The 14,201-nt window shown below is 38.6% G+C and overlaps 1 long non-coding RNA gene across 3 annotated transcripts; it reads right to left on the reverse strand.

The window, feature by feature from the left end:
- Positions 1-347: 347 nt before the first annotated feature.
- On the reverse strand, positions 348-14,176 carry LOC141411512 (uncharacterized). 3 transcript variants are annotated; one of them, XR_012436322.1, is made up of 5 exons: positions 13,697-14,176; positions 11,590-11,679; positions 8,965-9,028; positions 7,128-7,361; positions 348-6,687 (listed from the first exon to the last, which is right to left on the reverse strand). It is a non-coding gene; the product is annotated as an uncharacterized lncRNA (long non-coding RNA). The 3 variants fall into 3 exon arrangements; XR_012436321.1 differs by having other exon boundaries at positions 348-7,361; XR_012436323.1 differs by lacking the exon at positions 11,590-11,679 and having other exon boundaries at positions 348-7,361.
- Between the last annotated feature and the right edge of the window lie 25 nt (positions 14,177-14,201).

Here is a 14,201-nt window from a genome sequence, read left to right on the forward strand (position 1 = left end):
CACACAACTGCACAAATGAACAGTGTACTATTGGTTGTGCATTTACTTAATATACAAGTTTTGACATCTGTGTTCACAAATGCATGTTTTTTGCAAATCATGTTTATTTATAAGTGATAGTAATTGAAATTAAGGATACAAAGAAACCTGCATTTGTAGTCCAGAGTTTTCAATTGGTCCATAATACCATGTATGGAAATGTGAATGACAATTTTGTATATTTGTTTGTTACTAACTCAGATCATTAAAATGAAAACAATTTTTTAAACAAGAAAATCAGAATGTTTGTTTTTTTTAAGAATTAAAAAACCGAGGTATAGCCTCAAGAATCATCATGTTCAGATTCCTTACAGAAGAAATGCATTACAGATTTCTACACAGAGTTACACAAATATAGTATAGGGCCTAGCCAGTATCTTCTCAGCTGGTACTTCAAGACAGTATTGAAAGAATCTCATAGCCTTTGCTGACATTATCAGTCAGAACATAGTTAAGAGTTTCAGCATTAATACACAAGTCTTTCAGCCCTTTCTTACCTATAAAGAATTATAAATCCATTAAGTTATACCTTTCTAATCTTGTTTATTTGAAAATAGTGAATAGCTAGAAGTACTGGATAATCCCAAGATATTATTATCTCTATAAACTACTGCCTAAGAGTTGGCTCTGACTGTCCTTTGACTAAGATTATCTTAACCTACATCTAACATTAAAAAATATTAAATACTTCATGTGAAATTTTTTTTCACTTAACATTTATACATTTAGTACCTTTGTAATTAGTTTTGGTTATAAAAGCAGACATTCCTTTATTTCAGAAAGAAAAATAAATTCTTAATTATTTTTCAAAAATATTTTTAAAATTTTGAGCATCCCTGTTTTATTCTCCATTAGTTGCTGAAATTGCTGTTCATTTTAGTTTTTTTCACATAATTTAGAAAATAGTTCTTATTCAAATTATCCATATTGAATGCCTAAAGGCTAGCTCATATACTATATTGCTGTGCTGATGTTTTGTTACTGCCTGGTTCTTTCAAAGAAAGAACAAAGTATATCTGTACATTCTTTAAAATATACTTTGTGTCTCAGAGAAACTCTCTAAACTCTATTATTCAACCTAGTCCTCCTCCGTGAAAAAGTGTACTTCTTTTGTTTTCCAAATAGGAATACTTCATTACTGAGAAAATTAAAGCTACTTATATTTGTTGGTTTTAACAATAAAAAAGGGGTCAAACACCTAAAACAAATGCAGTAATATTATTGGACATGGGTCACACACTAAGGGGAGAATGCATACAGGAGGAATAGGGAAGGAAAGGAAACCTAAAACTTGAATGTGGTTGATGTGCCCACTGTAGAGGAGTGAATAAAGTAATCTTAAACTGACAGAGGCCACTATGGGAAGGGGACTGGGAAGCAGTGAAGAGGTCTGGTAGAGATGAACCAATTTGGGTTGTAATACACATGTGCATGGAAGCAATGCTAGGAATCTTTCTGTATACCTATCCTTACCTCAAACTAGCAAAAATGTTACGTCTTTCTTATTATCGCTTATGTCTTTTTAACAAAATTGGAGAAGAGGGTAGAACAGGTTCTGCCTGGAAGTGAGGGGGGTACGGGAGAGAGAGGGGAGCAGGGGGGAGAGATGCCCCAAACAATGTATGCACATATGAATAAATGAATAAACAATAAAAAAAGGGGTCAAACAATGTGTAAAAGTGTAAAAAAAAAAAGATAAAAACTCCTATCTATTTTTTAAAGTCTTGATTTTGGCCTAAAACATACTTTCAGTTCCCAATGTGGGACGCATCACAGGGTTGGACATTATGGGTTGCCCTTTGTCTCTGATAGAGCTGTAAGTAAATTCTTAGATTTCTGAGATACCCATGTTAATTGAAAGTAAAAAAGTGTATTCCAAAGTAAAAATCAAAATGATCTAGCTAGATGAATAATTTAAAGGTCACTGGTTTCAAATTAAGGGAAGATAACAATTACCCTAGTGGTCTGTTGTTAATCTTTATCTACTTTGTGATATTAACCAGGAATCAAGAAATTACTTTGCAAAGATAACTTGTGTTTTACATATAACTTATCTGTGATGCCTGGGAAGTTAATTTTTGCCCACAGTAAATAACAGATTTTCCTTTGACTCCTTAAAGTGTTTAGAAAAAGGCAACAAGTCATTTACCTTCCAGTGTCCATCTCCACTTCACAACATTTGCATGGCTTTTCATTGCTTTCAACCCACCTCTATTACAGGTCCTAAAACCCTTTACTAAATGGTCCTCCTTAATTCTGCCTGCCAATTTGGAGCAGCATCTTTCAGTTCAGAACTATCTTTACCTCACTTTTTTTTTCTTCGAAACAAGGCTTAGCCATGTAGTCCAGGCTGTGCTTCAACTCACGATCCTCCTGTCTCAGCCTCCCAAATGCTGGGATTATATCTGCACTGCCATTCCTGGCCTTTCTCCATCACACTTTCTTTCTTCAGATTTCATTTTAACATCACTTCTGCTGAATCAGATCATGTACCCTTAATTCCTCCAGTGTGGCATTTACCATACTTGGTTATGGTTGCTTGACTAGTGGTCTCTTGCCTTCTGGTTCCCATCATCTCTGTGTTTTGTTCACCAGTGTATTCCCAGCATCTTCACTAAGTATTTGATGAATAACTGGATACATGAAAGAAAATAAATAGGTATTCATTGGATTTTGTAGTGAGGTCATAAATAACCTCAGTGAGCAGTAGTAAGTGCAACATCAGAAGAAAATGACTACATCATTTTATGAAAACGTGAAATGCAGTGACTATTTTTTGCATTTTGTTTTCATATGCAAAGAGAGCCCAGGGACCAGGCATATATTCCTGTCTTTGAAACTTGAGATCCTCCAGATAGAATAATTAGGGAAGAAAGTCTTGATAAAAACCTTAAAACAGGGCTTCGAGGCATGACTCAAGCGCCGAGTGCCTGCCTAGCAAGTGCAAAGTCCTGAGTTTAAACCCCAGTCCTGTCAAAAAAAAAAAAAACCTTAACACAATCTTTTAGGAGCAAAATACTCTGGTAGGGGGAGTTTACCAGGAGGAGGAGGGTCAGGGAAGGCTTAATGGAAGCAGGAAGGATTCAGCTGGGCCTCCCAGGTTAGAAGATTTGACAGAGCTGGAGAAGGAAGACCTGCTACTCACTTAGCTCTGTGCTTTGGTCTGTCACTACACAAGGTCTATCCCACAGGCATGCCATGTGAAGCCTAGTCTGGACCTGTTTCCTCATTCTGCAAGTGAGGTAAGAAACAAGGTCTTTTAAAATTCTTTAATTCTAGATAGTCTGAGATGTTAGAAGAAATGCAAAGAGGTACTGTTCAGCAGAACCAAATGAATAAGAACAGAAAGAATGGAAAGGTCTTTCTACATTTTTTTAACCATCTTTTTGTTAGTTTGTTTGAGACAAGGTCTTGCTGTGTAAGTTCAAGCTAGCCTTGAACTCAGGATCTTCCTATCTTACCTCCTGAGTCCTGGAATTACATGTGTGTGCTGCTCAGCTCAGGTTTTACTATCTTGCAAAGCCTTTCAGAATGATTAGGCTGATGTTTTGCACATACGTGAAGATACACGCGCGCACACACACACACACACCTTAGCAGCACTTAGTTCCTCTTATGACACTAGTAAAATAGTCTCTCATAGTAATCATCCTTCTCATATCACCCTTATTTCTTACTGTGGTTACTTTCCAACTGGCTATAATCCGTTCTCTTAATGCTTGTGAGTAGGCTATCATCAGAGTGCAGGTGTTTTTGAGCAGTGAGTAGTGAAACAAGAGAACTCAACACTAGCAACAACCAAAACAGAAAGCTTTAGAATGAGTTTTTTTCAATTAGCCTCGTTTATATAGACCTTGTCAAATAACTGCTTATGGGGTAACCAACTGAAGAAGGTCCTTTTAGTACCCATCCTTTATTATAAGATATTATTACTTGACTTAAGTAGAAGTCAGAAAGTTAATGTTTTTCACAGCTGATGCTAATATGAATATATTAACATTATCACTGGAATTTGCAAACAATTCCAGATCAAGATTAAAGCACCATTCAACAGCATTGCAAGCAAGTTCTTTTTCAGTGTGTCCATAGTGCCTGTCAGCAAATATTCCGCTTCCAGATGAGGAATATGAGAAGTCACTACTGTAGCCACAATAGCTGAGCACTACTGTATTAGTTTCCTGAGGCTGCTGTAACAAAGCAGGGCAGATTGGATGGCTTAAGCAACAGATTTATCTTCTCATGGTCCTGGAGGCTATCTCATTCCTGATCAAGGCTGGTGGAATGTGTTTCTGGTGAGGGTTCTGGGTCAAACAGCTACCTTCTCACTGTCCTCATGTGACAGAGACCAAGCTCTCTGGCTTACCTTGAACAGATGGCCCTCATTTGAGAGGTGAGATAATCTTGGATTATCCAGTTGGTCCTAGCTATAATTACAGGTGCCCTTATGGAAGATTGAACAGAAAAAGACACAGGAAAAGGTATATAAAAGCAAGTGAGTTATGCAGCCAGAGGCCAAGAAACATCTAAAGCCACCAGAAACTGGGAAAGTTAGAGGGAGTGTGGCCCTGCACCTTGATTTTGGACAGTGAAAGAAGCAGTTTCTGTTAGACCACTAAAGTTTGTGGCAATTTGGTATGGCAGTCCTCAGAAACATAATACACATACTAGCCAAAAGAAAACTGGACAGGCTATATTATAGTAATCCCTACTTTTCAGGGGGCGGTTAGGAAGGGGTAGGGTATGTCCCAAGATTCCCAGATAATGCCTTAAAACTGGCTAGTACCAAGCCCTATAGATAAATTATATCTGTATAATCTGTCTGGTGCTTTGGGGCCATTATTAAGTAAATAAGTGTTACAGGAACACAAGCACTTGCATTGTCACAAGAGTTGGTCAAATAACCAGCTACTAAGAGACTGATGGGCGGGTATCCTATATGACATGGATACGTTGGATGAAGGGATGATTCACCTACTGGTCAGGTCAGGGTGGAGCTGCATAAGACTTCATCAGGCTACTCAAACTTATGACTTGTTTATTTCTGGACTTCAGTATTTTCAGATAACTGAAATCTTTGGAAAGTGAAACTGCAGATTAAATCAGGTATACTTTATGATCAAAGTAGAATACAAAGCAGACTACCATCAGGGTTGATGAGGCATTTCATAAGGATAACAGGTCAATTCATCAAAAGAACATAATGATTCTGAACTTGAGAAGAATTTTAGAGTCTGTTGTTAAATGGAGTATTTTACAGATGTCTTCTATACCCTTGGTGTTCTAACTATCCCATCCTATATTGAACAGCTATTATTGCTGATTGCCTGTTTCTTTATTTTTTGTCAGTTTTTACCTAGTGTATTTTGGTGTTCTGTATTAGGGGCATATGTAATTATTTTATCTTATTGACAGATTATTTTATCATTGTAAAATGTCCCTCTTTATCTCTAGTAACATTGTTTTGGTTTAAAAGTCCCTTTTTTCTTATATCAGTGTAACACACAGCATTCTTGTGGTTACTGTTTGCATGATACATCTTTCCATACTTTTCAATAAATTTATTAGTGCTAAAGATTGAACCTGTGGCCTTGTGTATGCTAAGTATTCATTCTACCACTGAGCTACACTTACAACCAAATTTGCATTTTTTTAATCTGTATCTCCAGTGCACAGAATATAGTTTGATCATATATACATATGTATATAATATTTGGTAGTACTGGGGTTTGAACTCAGGATTTTGCGCTTGTTAGACAATTGCTCTACCACTCAAGCCATGCCTCCAGCCCACTTTAATACAGTAATGACCATCTTTGTCTTTGGATTGTTTATATAGTTGTATTTGCTTCTTCCATTTTTCCTTTTGCTTTCTATATATATCCCATATGTCATTTTCCCTGTATTCCTCCTTTACATTTTCTTTTTCATTAAGCAAATATTTTCTAACATAGTCTTTAAATTTCTTTCATTTTTACACTATAATTTTGTTTTTAGTGCTTACTCTAAAGTTTACCTTCAACTTTTTATTAGAATCATCCTTAGATTTATATGAGCTTAGTTCTGGTGAGTAGAAATGTTACTTTTACACAGCTCTAGTCCCTCCTGCTTTGTGGTTTTAATATTATACATATTACATCTCTTAATGAAACAATCCCCCCAAAAACCAAACATGCTGTAATTACTAGGTTACCATTTGTAGTTAGTTCCTTAGCCCAATACAGCTTTACTCCCACACACATCCTTTGTGCTGTTATGGCAAATATATAACATTTCTATATGCCACAGGCTGAGAAATATATGGTATAACATATAATCTTATATAACGCAATTTGCCTTTCAAATCATTTAACAGGAAGCTGAGAGGTGTAGCTTGCCTAGCATGCATAAAGTCCTGGGTTCAGTCTTTGCCCTATCATTTTCAACAATGGATGAGCATAAACTAAGCCAACCAAGGCTCATTTGAAGGAAGTTTCTGAAGTCACTGTTTGATACTTGTTCTGACCCCGACAGGGCTCTTCTCAGATGTCTTATTTCTGGTTCTCTTCTAAAAGTCAGTCAGCTCACAGTATAGTCTGTATCTTGAGTTGCTTTTTAATACAACCACACTGTTTTATTCCAGTGAGTGACTTTAAGCTTGATCTCTATTCTCTGTTGCAAATGAAGAAAAGATTAGTAATTATTGTTTTTATGACCTGCTTCTCCCTTTAGACAAAAAAGTCTCTAAACCAGGGCTCTGGAGCTGAGTGAAGGAATCAGGCAATCTTCTCTCTAGGTGACATTTCCCCACTAGGAACTGAGTATAGGTTGGAGAGGGGCAGGCAGCAGTAGGGGTGCTGTAGGCTCACTTCTGACATGGACCCACTGTTTACAAGCCAAGGGAAGGTCATCAGGTTCTAGTATTCTCAACATGTTACATCCAATGTGGAAGCTCCATTACATGAAGGAAGCCCTCCCCTACCCCAGCCATCCTGACCCTGGTTTTAGCCTCATAGCAGGTAGATGGGGGCTGGATGAGATACTCTGCTCCTCTTTTGCTGAGCTGGGAAAAGAAGGGATGGAGTGGCCTTGGTTCAAGACCACAGTCTCACCTCTCTTACCCCATTTTATACATTTTCTTCAACAGATGTATCTTTGTATGTTGTCTATGATTAGACTTCTTCCAGGGGTTTGTTTTTAAAAAATGGTTTCATCAGTTTCACTGGGTGGAGAGGTCAGTGAAGCTTCTCAGATTGTTATGACAGCAGTTAATCTCCAGCTGTTAATGGTTGCAAAATGTGTTCTTATGCAAAAGATACAATGGTCTAGATTTGATTGAAGTACACCTGCATGTGATAAAAGTGATTGATTTAATAATCAAATTGTATGTTATGGGTTTTGGTGGTATTATATCTAAAATCACAGGTATATTTTCCTTTTACCTTTTATTCTCCTTTGGTTCTTTTCATGTTCCATTTTTTTCATATTACCCAAATAAAGAATTTTTATTTTTAGTAGAAATAGGGTGTGATTTCTTTTTTAAACTCAGAGAATGACAAAATCTCCTTAACTGGAAATCAAGCATTTGTTGAAGTAAACATGTTAGCATGATTTGGTTGGTGTTTGTTTTGTTTGACAATACTGGGGTTTAAACTCAAGGTCTTGTGCTTGCTAGCGAGGCTCTGTACCACTTGAGCCACACCTCCAGCCCTTTTTGCTCACACTTATACCTAGGCTAGCCTGTACTACAATTCTCATTACAATTCTACTTAAGTTTTCCACTAAACTGGGATGACAGGCACATGCCATCACATTGGTGAAATGTGGCCTCACAGACTTTTTGCCCAGGCTGGCTTTGAACTCTGATCCTCCAGAGTGACTTGAGTAGCTAGGATTACAGGTAGAAGCCACTATGCCTTGGTTTTTTTTTTTTTTAATACATTGAAACTATAGAAAAGTGATTTACTAACTATATATATACTGTATCCAGTTTTCTAAAGAAAAGAAAGGTGTTTTGGTGGAACTGGGGTTTGAACTCAGGGCTTTGCAGGAGACTTGAGTCACACCTAGTCCATTTCGCTCGTTATTTTGGAAATGGGGGTTTCATGAGCTGTTTGCCTGGGTTGGCCTTGAATTGCGATCCTCCCTATCTGAGCCTCCCAGGTAGCTAGGATTGTAGGTTTGAGCCACTGGCACCAGCTAAAGAAAAAAAAGGTTTTGTCATTGGGTTGACCTACTTGTTCTGAACTTTGAAGTCACAACCTGACATTATTTAGTTACATATGCTTACAGTTTCATGCACTAAGTGCTGTGTGTGTTTTATTAAAGAAAGCAGATTATTTGCTAAGTAAGCATAATTTACAATTTCCTCACTGTCCCACTCAGCATAAACATTTTATTTTTTGGCTAACTGAACCCACTACATATGAGGTACTCTGCTTTTGAGATATTTACAACAATAAAAACTAAGATGAAAAATTAGGATTATCAACTAGTAGTAGAAGTATAACTTAATCTGGAAAAGCCATCTTTTCCTCCAGGTAAAAGAGGACACCATCCTGGGCTCTTTGAATACCTGGGGACCCACAATACAACAAGACAAATGTATGTGCTAAACAGTTGTGCTAAAAATACTTTAATAGTGCTATAGTATCTAATATCTCACTTAATTTCATAAGGTAGGTATTGCTATCCTACTTTATAGATGAGGAAACTAGAGAAATTAAAAACCTAAAGCTATTTTATAGTAGATCTACAAAAATATATGACTCTCATTAATGTTATTTAGCAGAATAAAAGCAAGTAAAAGCATGCAATAAGTGCCCCAAAGTTATGTCTGAGATATCGCTATACTGTACATCTATTTCAGTTTCACTATACATTGGCATTGGTTTGTTTTTAAGGCAAGAGGCTCACAAAATAGTTTTTTTAAAGATATAATCCACATACCATAAAATTCATCTTTGAAGTGTACAATTCAGGTCAGGCACAGTGATGCAGGCTGTAATCCCATCTATACAGGAGACAGAGATTGGGAGAATTCTGATTCAAGGCTAGCTCACACAAAATGTTAGTAAAACCCCCATCTAGATAAATAAGCTAGGTGGGTGTGGTGGTGCATAGCTGTAGTCCCAGCAAGGTCAGAGGCTGTAAGCAGGAGGATGTAGGTAGGGGGATCCGAATCAGGGCAGCCCCAGGCAAAAAACAACACTCTACCTAAAAAATAACCTAGAACAAAAAAAGTGCTGAAGTGGCTCACGTGGCAGAGTGCCTGCAAAAGGCCCTGAGTTCTATTCCCAGTACCACCACAAATAAAAGTATATAATTCAGTTGCTTTTAATATATTTACAAAGTTTTGCAACTATCTCCACTATCTAATTCCGGAGCACTTTCATCATCCTAGAAAGAAATTCCACATCCATTATTAATCATTAACCCATTTGTCTCTCCCATCAGTCCTTAGGAACCACCTGTCTAGTAGACATTCAGAGAGATGGAATCATATTATATGTATGTATATATGGCCTTTTATGTCTGGCTTCCCACTTAGCATATTTTCAAAATTCATCCATGTTGTAGCCTTATCAGTACTTCAGTTCCTGGGCTAAATGTTCCTTTATAGATATATCACATTTTGTTCATTCATCAGTTTATGAACATTTGGATTGCTTCCACTTTTTAGTTCTAAATAATACTGCTTTAAACATATATTTGCCAGCTTTTGATGGACACATGCACTCCATTTTCTCAGGTAAATACCCTTGGGCCTGGAATTTCTGGGTCATACAGTAACTGACTTTTTGAGGAACTGCCAAAATGTTTTACAAAATGACTGTAGTATTTTACATTCCCACCAGCAAGGAATAAGGGTCCCAGCTTCTTCAAATTCTCCCCAATGAATATTGTTTGAAAATATATTTTAAGTTGGCATGTTCTTCTTAACATAGGAAGAAATATCCTGTAAGTCCCATGTCCTGTAAGTCGTTACAGTACTCCTGACTGATTTCTACTAAATCATCCAGTAAATACAAGAAATAACAACCATTTTGAAACTGCTGCCACTTTCAAATATATTACATTGCTGTAGTAATCAGTACGGTGCTGGAGTGACAGACACATTATCTGATAGAACAGAATAGAGCCCAGAAATAAGCCCTCAAGTGTATGGTCTAATGATTTTTGGCAAGGGTGCCATGACCACACTATAAGGAAACGAAAGTCTCTTAAACAATGTCTATAAAACTGGATAGCCACACATGAAAGAATGAACCTGGATCCCTGCTGTACACCAGATAGAAAAAACTCAAAATGGATGAACAACCTAATTATTTGACTTAAAACTATAAAGCTCATGGAAGGGAAAGCTTCATGATACTGCACATGGCAATGATTTCTTGGCTATGACACAAAAGCAACAATAGACAAATGGAACTGCAAACTTAAAAGACTTCTGTATATCAGGGGAAGCAATCAACAGTGAAAAGTCAGTCTTGTAGGGATGGTTAGAATTTATAAAATATGTCATGGGAGAAAATTATTGCAAATCACAAATCTGCTAAAGGGTTGATAATTCAATGTATATAAAGAGCTCCTACCACTCAACAACAAAAACAAGTAATTCATAAATGGGCAAAGACCTGAACAGATATTTCTCCAAAAAAGATATACAAATGGCCAGCAAGCATATAAAAAGACTCAACATAGGGCTGGAGGAGAGGCTGAGGTGGTGGAGTGCTTGCCTAGCATCATCAGTCATTAAAGAAATGCAAATTTTTGAAAAGAAAGTAGGTGTTGACAGGCAGAAAAGTTGGAACCCTTGTACACTGCTGGAGGAAATAAAAATGGCACAGTCACCATGGATAACAGCATAGAGGTTCCTCAAAAAACTAAACAGTTGCCATATGCTCTAAGAATCTCACTTTGAGTATATATCTACAAGAATCTTTTCTTTTCTCTTGTGGTGTTGGGGATAGAACCCAAGGTCTTATACATGCTAAGCCAACACTCTATCACTAAGCTACAGCTCTAGCCCTGAAAATGGAATCTCAAAGAGATGTTTGCACAGCTATGTTCATAGCACTAGTGACAACAGCCAAGAGGTGGAAGCAGCTCAAATGTCCCTTGACAGATGATGGATGAACTATGTGATATATCTGTACAATGGAATATTATTTAGCCCTTTGAACAAAGGAGGAGCATGGTGGCATCTACCTGTAGCCCCAGCTATTCAGAAGGCTGAGGGAAGAGGTTCCCTTGAACCCAGGAGTTTGAAGCCAGCCTGTGTAACAGGACCCTGTCTCAAACAAAACAAAACATTTTAAACTGAAAAAGAAGTTACATAGTAATAAAACCTCCCTGAGGCTGAAGGTGCAATTCAGTGGTGCAGCATTTGCCTAACATTTGAGCTGGAGCTGGTTGGAGCTCAAGCTATGTCAAAACAAGAAACTACAAAAGATTTATTCACTCTTCATTATCTTACTTTGCTAGAGAAAACAGATTTTTTTTTTTTTTGGTGAATTAAGGATTGCGCCAGGACAGATTAGTGAATCATAAACTTTCTGTTCTGTTTCCTACCTCTTGACCAGCTCAGGCAAGTTTCATCTTAGATCAGTTTAGATGAAGTGAAGTTCTTCCCAGGCTAAACATAATACTGACTTGACACCCCTGTTTGAAAATTAATAAGACAATTTTAAAGCATTCTATAAGTGGGGGAAAAAAACGTGCAAAAATTACAACCTTAATACATGCTGCCAGTAGTTTCACAGTTCAGGAAGAAAAAAGAAAAGCCAGAGGCTTTGCAGCTGCACTGGATTAATCAGAAAGGGATGAAAGAAACTTCCTTTCACATTACGAACTGTCTGATAGTCAGTCGTACTTGCTAGTCATGACAGGGTTGTTGTTTTTTTTTTTAAGTGGTTCCTAAACATTAAAAGTATATAGCTACTGTGTGTGCACACTGGTGTTAGGGATCAAACCCAGGGCCTTGCACATGGGTAGGCAAGTGCTCTTCCACTGAGCTATACCCCCCAGGCCAAAGCTAATTTTTTTTTAGGGTTCTGAGTTTTGGTGAGGACTGCAATCAAAGCATTTACTATGTGCCCAACACTACACAGATGCTGAAAGAAATGTGAGAGTCTAAAGTATATTTTCCAGTTTTCTTGAGCAATCAAGATTGTGTGTGTGTGTGTGTGTGTGTGTTAAAGTAACTAGAGGGTATCAATACAACGCAGGCTGAATAGTAATGCATTTGATAAATGGTCAGAGGGAATATATCAGGGTAACCTTGAAAAATCTGTGCAGTGAAGATGGGAAAGTGATTAGGCCTTAAGGATCATTGGATGAAGTTAGGTAGAGAAGAGAACGCAAGCACTGCAGGTGATACAAGCTGGTGAAAAAATTCTTCAAAATGTTATGTACAAGCTGGGTGCTGGTGGCTTATGTTTACTCTAGCTACTCAGAAAGCAGAGACCAGGAAGATGGTGGTTCAAAGCCATCACTGGGCAAACAGTTTCTGAGACCCATTTTGAAAAAAAAAATCACAAAAAAACAGCTGGTAGAGTGGCTCAAGCAGGGTGCCTGCCTAGCAAGCATGAGGCCTTGAGTTCAAACCCCAGTGCTGCCAAAAAATAATGTTATGTACAGTATGAAAATGATCACTTAAGTCACCCACCTTTTTCAAAAGACCCAACCTTAGTGTTTGTATTCCCAGCTACTCAGGAGGTGGAGATCAAGACTATTGCGGATAGGGTAGGGGTAGAGTTCTCTGGACCCCCATCTCAACCAATGGCTGGATGTGGTAGTGAGTACCTGTCGTCTATGCAGAGAAACGTAGATAGGATGATTGCGGTCCACCCAAGCATAAAGAAAGATCCTATCTTAAAAATAACCAAGATAAAAAGAGCTGATGGAATGACTCAAGTGATAGAGCACCTGCCTAGCAAGTGCAAGGCCCTGAGTTCAAACTTCATTACCACCAAAAAAAAAAAAAGTTTTCTGAAATAATCCCTCTTAGGTAATCCCTCTTAGGTAGTGAAGGTGAACTTGTGTGTTCACTCATTTAAGCAGCATGGGACAGACTAAAGTTAACTAACTGGTGTACTACGGGCCTGAAACTGGCCCTCAGCTGAATCTTATCTCTGAGCAGTAGCCAACTGAGAAATGAAGAAAATATCTTGAATGGAAGTGAGACGTGTTTTGCTACCACCAGGGGGAGAGAGCACATTAAAAAGGGCCAACTGGGTTGACAACCTTTTCTAACTCAGGAACAGCAATTGCCCCCAAACCCCACTAGACTTAGGACCCTAGGGTCACTCCGAAACAACCACTTGTAGGAGATTTTCCAGTAAACTGAGTGGTGAACTTCCACTTCAACGTTATTCCAATTTACACCAATCAAACAAGTATCCTCCTTCTAAAAAGACATTTATTGTTATATGTACCAAACGTTGAAAACGATTGCAGTATTCCCAAACTTGGAAAGAAAAAGTGTGTGTCGGGGGGAGGGGTGTGATGCTCTGGCAATTGAGTTTCTGGTCTTTTACAACGCCCATTCTTTCAGATGTACCCTGGCAGTGGACCCCTGGATTCACTGCCGCAACTTCCCACCAACAATCCTCCCTTTCCTTCTTTCTCCGCCTTCCTTGCATCCCTCCCCGTCCCGCTACAAACCGTCCCTACTCACCTGACCCAGAGTTACTTTAGAATCAACACACATTTCCTTGGCAGCCAGCTCTATGGTCTTTCTCTGCAGGCCTCCTCTGACCTCTAGACATTGCTCCCCGCGCCTGATAATGATTTGTTTGCTCTTTACAGAGGAAGGGATGCATGGAAGCCTCAGTTCTTTTATCACCCTGACGTAATTTTAAGAGTTTGTGGTCCAGGCTCAAGAACAACATGTGTTAGTTCACGTAATTCTCATAAAAAGCTCGGAAAGCGGGTTTTGATGCCCCTCTCATGTTCCAGGTGAGGACACTTGAAGCAGTTGAGCGCCTGCAGGGTCGGGGTGCAAGGTCGGGGTGCACGGTGGGAGGAGTTGGCTCCCAGCTGACCGCGTGAGTTGGGGCGCGGCCTCAAAAGGCCCCGCCCACTAACAAATTCTTTTACCTGGCCACCGCTCGCGTTCTGACTGGCCCGCAGCGTGCCGGAGCGCATAGGCAGCGGGCTACATGCTGCCCTGGGGGAGACAC

Source organism: Castor canadensis, chromosome 1 (assembly GCF_047511655.1).
Source record: "Castor canadensis chromosome 1, mCasCan1.hap1v2, whole genome shotgun sequence".
Lineage (NCBI taxonomy): Eukaryota > Metazoa > Chordata > Mammalia > Rodentia > Castoridae > Castor > Castor canadensis.